The sequence below is a fragment of the Oncorhynchus mykiss genome, chromosome 2 (assembly GCF_013265735.2).
Source record: "Oncorhynchus mykiss isolate Arlee chromosome 2, USDA_OmykA_1.1, whole genome shotgun sequence".
NCBI classification, from domain to species: domain Eukaryota; kingdom Metazoa; phylum Chordata; class Actinopteri; order Salmoniformes; family Salmonidae; genus Oncorhynchus; species Oncorhynchus mykiss.
In genome coordinates, this window is record NC_048566.1 from 40,329,702 (window position 1) to 40,336,657 (window position 6,956).

Below are 6,956 nucleotides of genomic sequence, written 5' to 3' on the forward strand. Positions count from 1 at the left end.
TGCATCCTGAGTACGTTGGGTTTGTTCCTTCGCGGTAGCAAGTACAGTATCTCTGGTCTTCTCAGAACATTGCAGTCCTCAGGGTTTTTCATTTAGCATGCGTTACAATCAGATGCACTGGAGCAAATCAGATGTTCTATATGCAGGCAGGATGTGGGTGCCTAAGGCCCCCCATTAGCCACCTGCTGCCAGGCAGGAGTATGGACTGATTACTGCTCTGATTCTCTCTCCTTCTAATCATGAGAGAGATATAAAAAATGACTTGTGTCCCAAGGCGCTTTCATCTCTCACAAACAGTCTGTGAACGCAAAATGTTCTGCCTACACCTGAGATGTAGCCATTATTTACTATTTTATACCTAGGGTTACTATACATAACTTTAACCCATTTCATAAAGAGGTTCTTCAAAATTGAAGTATTCCAGGCATTTACATATAAACTCCAGTCATACTTTAACAAAAGCCTTTTCAAAGTCAGCTATGGAAACCAGGCCTGGTTTCCCTGATATTTCATAGCGTTCTATTGTTTCCAGTACTTGTCTTATATTATCTCCAATTTGTATTGGATGAATAATATCTGACAAAACCTTTTACATTCTATGCGCTAAGCATTTAGCTATAATTTTTGCATCACAACACTGAAGTGTAAGAGGCCTCCAATTGTTTTTATATATACACCACATGGATCCTGTTTCAGCAATAATGAAATCAGACCCTGAGTGTCCAATAATCTACCATTTATATAGGAGTGGTTAAAACTAGCTAATAATGGTCCTCTGAGTACATCAAAAAAAGTTTGGAATACTTCCACTGGTATACCATCTAGTCTTAGAGTTTTCCCAGACTTAACGGCTTTAATTTAATTGGAAAAAGTTCCTCCTCTGTAATTTGGCCTTCACGTGAGTCTTTTTTGTACAGATGTTAATTTTACTTTATTAATAGGAAAACAAAACCATACAATTAGCTTCGGTTAGTGGAGATGGAGGAGACAGAAACAAAAACACATGCTTTCCTCTTTCAAAATCTAATTCGGTGACTCCATCATTTGTAATAAGTTTCAGTAAAACAATGGTTTGTTAGCATTTCTATGTTGAAGATTGAAAAATAATTTGGTGCATTTTCCCCCATAATCCATCCAGTTCGCTTCATATATTACACTGGATCTTTCTTAAATAAGTTCCTGCATTTCTTTTTGTTTTTCCTCTGACTTATTCTGAGCCTCTGTGGTACAGTTTTTTATTGCTATCTGTACTGTAGGTCTTTCTATTTCCTTTGGTAATATGGACTCATTGGACCTAAATTGCTTTTTTTTTTTATAGATGAGTGCTGAATTGCATGGCCTCTAAAGGCACATTTAGAGGCAAGTGTCCCATACAATAAGGGGATCTGCTTTACCTATGTTATGTGGGAAAAAGTCAGTTATAAATGATTCTGTCCTAGTTAAAAATCCAGTACGCTTTGGTTACATTTCCAATATCCTCGCCCACGGGAAAATTCTGTAATTCTGTTAGTGTATACACTAACGTTCAATAGTTTTGGATCACTTAGAAATGTCCTTGTTCTGACAGAAAAGCAAAAACAAATGTGTCCATTAAAATATCATCAAATTGATCAGAAATACAGTGTAGACATTGTTAATGTTGTATATGACTACTGTAGCTGGAAACTGCTATTTTTTCTGGAATATCTACGTAGGCATACAGAGGCCCATTATCAGCAACCATCACTCCTTTGTTCTAATGGCACGTTGTGTTAGCTAATCCAAGTTTATAATTTTAAAAGGCTAATTGATCATTAGAAAACCCCTTTGCAATTATCTTAGGACAACTGAAAACTGTTGTTCTGATTAAAGAAGCAATAAAACTGGCCTTCTTTAGACTAGTTGAGTATCTGGAGCATTAGCATTTGTGGGTTTGATTATAGGCTCCAAATGGCCAGAAACAAAGACTTTCTTCTGAAACTCATCAGTCTATTCTTGTTCTGAGAAATGAAGGCTATGCCATGCAATAAATTGCCAAGAAACTGAAGATCTTGTACAACGCTGTGTACAAGAGGACAACTACATTAGAGAGTGTCTAGTTTGAGAAACAGACGCCTCACAAGTCCTCAACTGGCAGCTTCATTAAATAGTACCTGCAAAACACCAGTCTCCACATCAACAGTGAAGAGGCGACTCCGGGATGCTGGCCTTTTAGGTAGAGATGCAAAGAAAAAGCCATATCTCAGACTGGCCAATAAGAAGAAAAGATTAAGATACTGGACAGAGGAACTCCGCCTAGAAGGCCAGCATCCCGGAGTTGCCTCTTCACTGTTGACGTTGAGAGTGGTGTTTTGCGGGTACTATTTAATGAAGCTGCCAGTTAAGGACTTGTGAGGCGTTTGTTTCTCAAACTAGACACTCTAATGTACTTCTTACTCTTGCTCAGTTGTGCACCGGTGCCTCCCACTCCTCTTTCTACAGATAAAGTTAGCAACCTTACCACTAGCCATGATTGGCTGAGATAATGAGTGGGCTGGACATGTCGAGAGGGGAGTTCAGATTGGTCTGCGATATTGAAGGCTACCGTCTAGTTGAGCTCGTCAGTCTGTTGGTAATCCTGTTGAACGTAGCTTTTTTAAAAATGTATTGTGTTTTGGAGCTGCATACGTTTTACTCTCCACTTTCTGGAGGATCAAGTTTTGAAATTAGTGGAATTGGAGTATGATAGCTAAAGAGATTTTCTCTGTCTCCGGATTACATCTTCAAACCAAGGGCAACCGTGGTATGGCATTCCTGACAGGGAGACACGTCCATCATGCATGATGATGTATACAGGTAACATAGCCTAGCATTAGCTAGCTACATTTTCAGATATTACACGTTTCTAATTGACAGAAAATGATTTAATTTCAAGTTAAAGTGTACTGTTTGCTAGCTAACATTAGCTAGCTGGCTCCCTAGCTGACATTATTATTTGTTTCCCAGAGATGTTTGCTTTTCTAGTTAGAGCCTAATGTTAGCTAGCTAACATTGGACCTGGTTAGTTAGCTCCCAGCACCGTGGCATTGTTGGCACTTTGTTCATTGTTGTTTAAGTATCTAATGTTAGCTGGCTGGCTCTTTAGCTAACGTTACATGTGTGATCTTAAATATTGTTTACCTTGCTAAGTTCATTGTTTATCTAGCTATATGCCTTAAGGTAAAGTGTACTGTTACCTAGCTAGCTAATGTTAGCTGGCTGGCTCCCTAGCGGACGTTATTATCACATTTCAGGTAATACCCAAATGCAGACTGTGTTGAAGTAACAATGTTTATTACAGCAACAGGGGCAGGCAAATGACAGATCAAGGCAGGCAGGGGTTGCCAATCCAAAGTAGTGAGGCAATGGTAAAGGACGTCTGGCAGGCTCAAGGTCTGGTCGGGCAGAAAAGGTCAAAACAGGAAGAATCATTAGACAGGAACAGAGGGAAAAATGCTGATAGGCCTGATGAAACAAAATGAACTGGCAACAGACAAACAGAGAACACACGTACAGTATAAGTACCCAGGGAATAATGGGGGAAATGGGTGAAACCTGGAGGGGGGTGGAGACAAGCACAAGGACAGGTGAAACAGATCAGGCGTGACAGTACCCCCCCCCCCCCCCCCTTCTGCTAGCGTGCAGAAATCCACCGCATAGTCTGCCACACTGAGAGAGTCCTGCCGAAGCTTGAGTAACTTCCGGGCAGCCTCTCTCCCAGTCACCGGAGCCTCAAAACTTTCTCACCTCCGCCACGAATATCTCCAGACTGTGGTAGATGGCGAATTGTTTCTCCCACACCGCCGTGGCCCAGGCGAGTGCCCTCCTGGATATCAGCGTAATAATGTACGCTATATTCGAGCGGTGCGAGGGGAATGAAGAAGGCTGCAGCACGAAAATTATGGAGCACTGGGAGAGAAAGGCCCGGCAGGTTCTGGAATCTCCATTGTAGCGCTCGGGGAATCCGGGGTGATGGCGCTGCTACCAGCCATGTTACTGAGGGACTGGGAGGTTATCGCTGTGGTAGGCTGCCTAGTAGGCAACCCACGGAATTTCTCCCGCAAAGCATCCAATGCTAGGTCATGACGTTCAGCCATGTCCTGGAACCCTTCCATCAGACCACGAAGCAACTCCTTGTGTCTACCAATGAGGGCACTTTGGAAGGAGATGGCGTTGCGGATTTGGTCCAAGTCTGTTGGATCAGACAGGGACAGTTCATACTATCAAGTTTCAGGTAATACCCAAATGCAGACTGTGTTGAAATAACAATGTTTATTACAGCAACAGGGGCAGGCAAATGACAGATCAAGGCAGGCAGGGGTAGATAATCCAGAGCAGTAGTGCAAAGGTACAGGATTGCAGGCAGGATCAAGTCAGGCTGAGGTCGGTAATCCAGAGAAGTGGGGAAATGGTATAAGACATCAAGCAGGCTCAGGGTCAGTAAATGTCAGCAAAAAAAGTGTAATGAAATTGTTGCCAGCAGAGCTGGGTAGGCTGTTTTCATGTTATCAAGAGGTAAATAAATCATAGGTCAGAGCATCAAGTGTATTGCTCTGAGAGCGCTTCGAGATGGGTGGGACTAAAGTTTAAGATGGTGTGAATGATGTAAATGTGTGTAGACAAAGAAGAGCTCTTCACAACATACCAAAACATTTGTACTTTTATCCAATGTAAAAAAAAACACCATTACACATTTTCCTACATAAGACTGAATCCAGGTGGTGAGTCACGTATAGCTATGTAAATAACTTATGGAAGAGATCTCATTCTTCAACTGAATACTCACTTGAAATCGTCTGTTTATTATGAACAGGGTTGACAGGGTTGAGTCAAGTCCCACTGTTTTGGGTAGTATTTACAGTACCTGGAAGTTACATAGTGTAGGTTCACGTTAATGCATAGTTATTACAACTGTGATACCTTTGCAGTGTAAACCTTTGCTTCAGTCTCAGAACATTTCAAAATTTTAGAATTCGGCATTCTAGTCAATTTCACTGCGAGTGCTAGCTTGGAAACTCGTCACAACAGCTCTTTGACATACAGTGCCTTGCGAAAGTATTCGGCCCCCTTGAACTTTGCGACCTTTTTCCACATTTCAGTTTTCAAACATAAAGATATGAAACTGTATTTTTTTGTGAAGAATCAACAACAAGTGGGACACAATCATGAAGTGGAACGACATTTATTGGATATTTCAAACTTTTTTAACAAATTAAACTGAAAAATTGGGCGTGCAAAATTATTCAGCCCCCTTAAGTTAATACTTTGTAGCGCCACCTTTTGCTGCGATTACAGCTGTAAGTCGCTTGGGGTATGTCTCTATCAGTTTTGCACATCGAGAGACTGACATTTTTTCCCATTCCTCCTTGCAAAACAGCTCGAGCTCAGTGAGGTTGGATGGAGAGCATTTGTGAACAGCAGTTTTCAGTTCTTTCCACAGATTCTCGATTGGATTCAGGTCTGGACTTTGACTTGGCCATTCTAACACCTGGATATGTTTATTTTTGAACCATTCCACTGTAGATTTTGCTTTATGTTTTGGATCATTGTCTTGATGGAAGACAAATCTCCGTCCCAGTCTCAGGTCTTTTGCAGACTCCATCAGGTTTTCTTCCAGAATGGTCCTATATTTGGTTCCATCCATCTTCCCATCAATTTTAACCATCTTCCCTGTCCCTGCTGAAGAAAAGCAGGCCCAAACCATGATGCTGCCACCACCATGTTTGACAGTGGGGATGGTGTGTTCAATGTGATGAGCTGTGTTGCTTTTACGCCAAACATAACGTTTTGCATTGTTGCCAAAAAGTTCAATTTTGGTTTCATCTGACCAGAGCACCTTCTTCCACATGTTTGGTGTGTCTCCCAGGTGGCTTGTGGCAAACTTTAAACAACACTTTTTATGGATATCTTTAAGAAATGGCTTTCTTCTTGCCACTCTTCCATAAAGGCCAGATTTGTGCAATATACGACTGATTGTTGTCCTATGGACAGAGTCTCCCACCTCAGCTGTAGATCTCTGCAGTTCATCCAGAGTGATCATGGGCCTCTTGGCTGCATCTCTGATCAGTCTTCTCCTTGTATGAGCTGAAAGTTTAGAGGGACGGCCAGGTCTTGGTAGATTTGCAGTGGTCTGATACTCCTTCCATTTCAATATTATCGCTTGCACAGTGCTCCTTGGGATGTTTAAAGCTTGGGAAATCTTTTTGTATCCAAATCCGGCTTTAAACTTCTTCACAACAGTATCTCGGACCTGCCTGGTGTGTTCCTTGTTCTTCATGATGCTCTCTGCGCTTTTGACGGACCTCTGAGACTATCACAGTGCAGGTGCATTTATACGGAGACTTGATTACACACAGGTGGATTGTATTTATCATCATTAGTCATTTAGGTCAACATTGGATCATTCAGAGATCCTCACTGAACTTCTGGAGAGAGTTTGCTGCACTGAAAGTAAAGGGGCTGAATAATCTTGCATGCCCAATTTTTCAGTTTTTGATTTGTTAAAAAAGTTTGAAATATCCAATAAATGTCGTTCCACTTCATGATTGTGTCCCACTTGTTGTTGATTCTTCACAAAAAAATACAGTTTTATATCTTTATGTTTGAAGCCTGAAATGTGGCAAAAGGTCGCAAAGTTCAAGGGGGCCGAATACTTTCGCAAGGCACTGTACATTGGTATCGAACATGTTAAGAATTCTAGGAGGGGGGAGATACTGATAATCTATTACTGAGAAGGGAATTGTATTATATTTATTGTTTGTGTATCATGACTCCTAAAGGTTTGAACCAAGAGTTTGATATCTTACAAGAATACGTCATGTTGATTTGTCTCCTACTTGGTTATTTTGTACATATAAAGTACCATTCAAAAGTTTGGACACACCTACTCATTCAAGGGTTTTTCTTTTTTAAGTGTTCTACTTTGCAGAATAGTAGTGAAGACATCAAAACTATGAAAT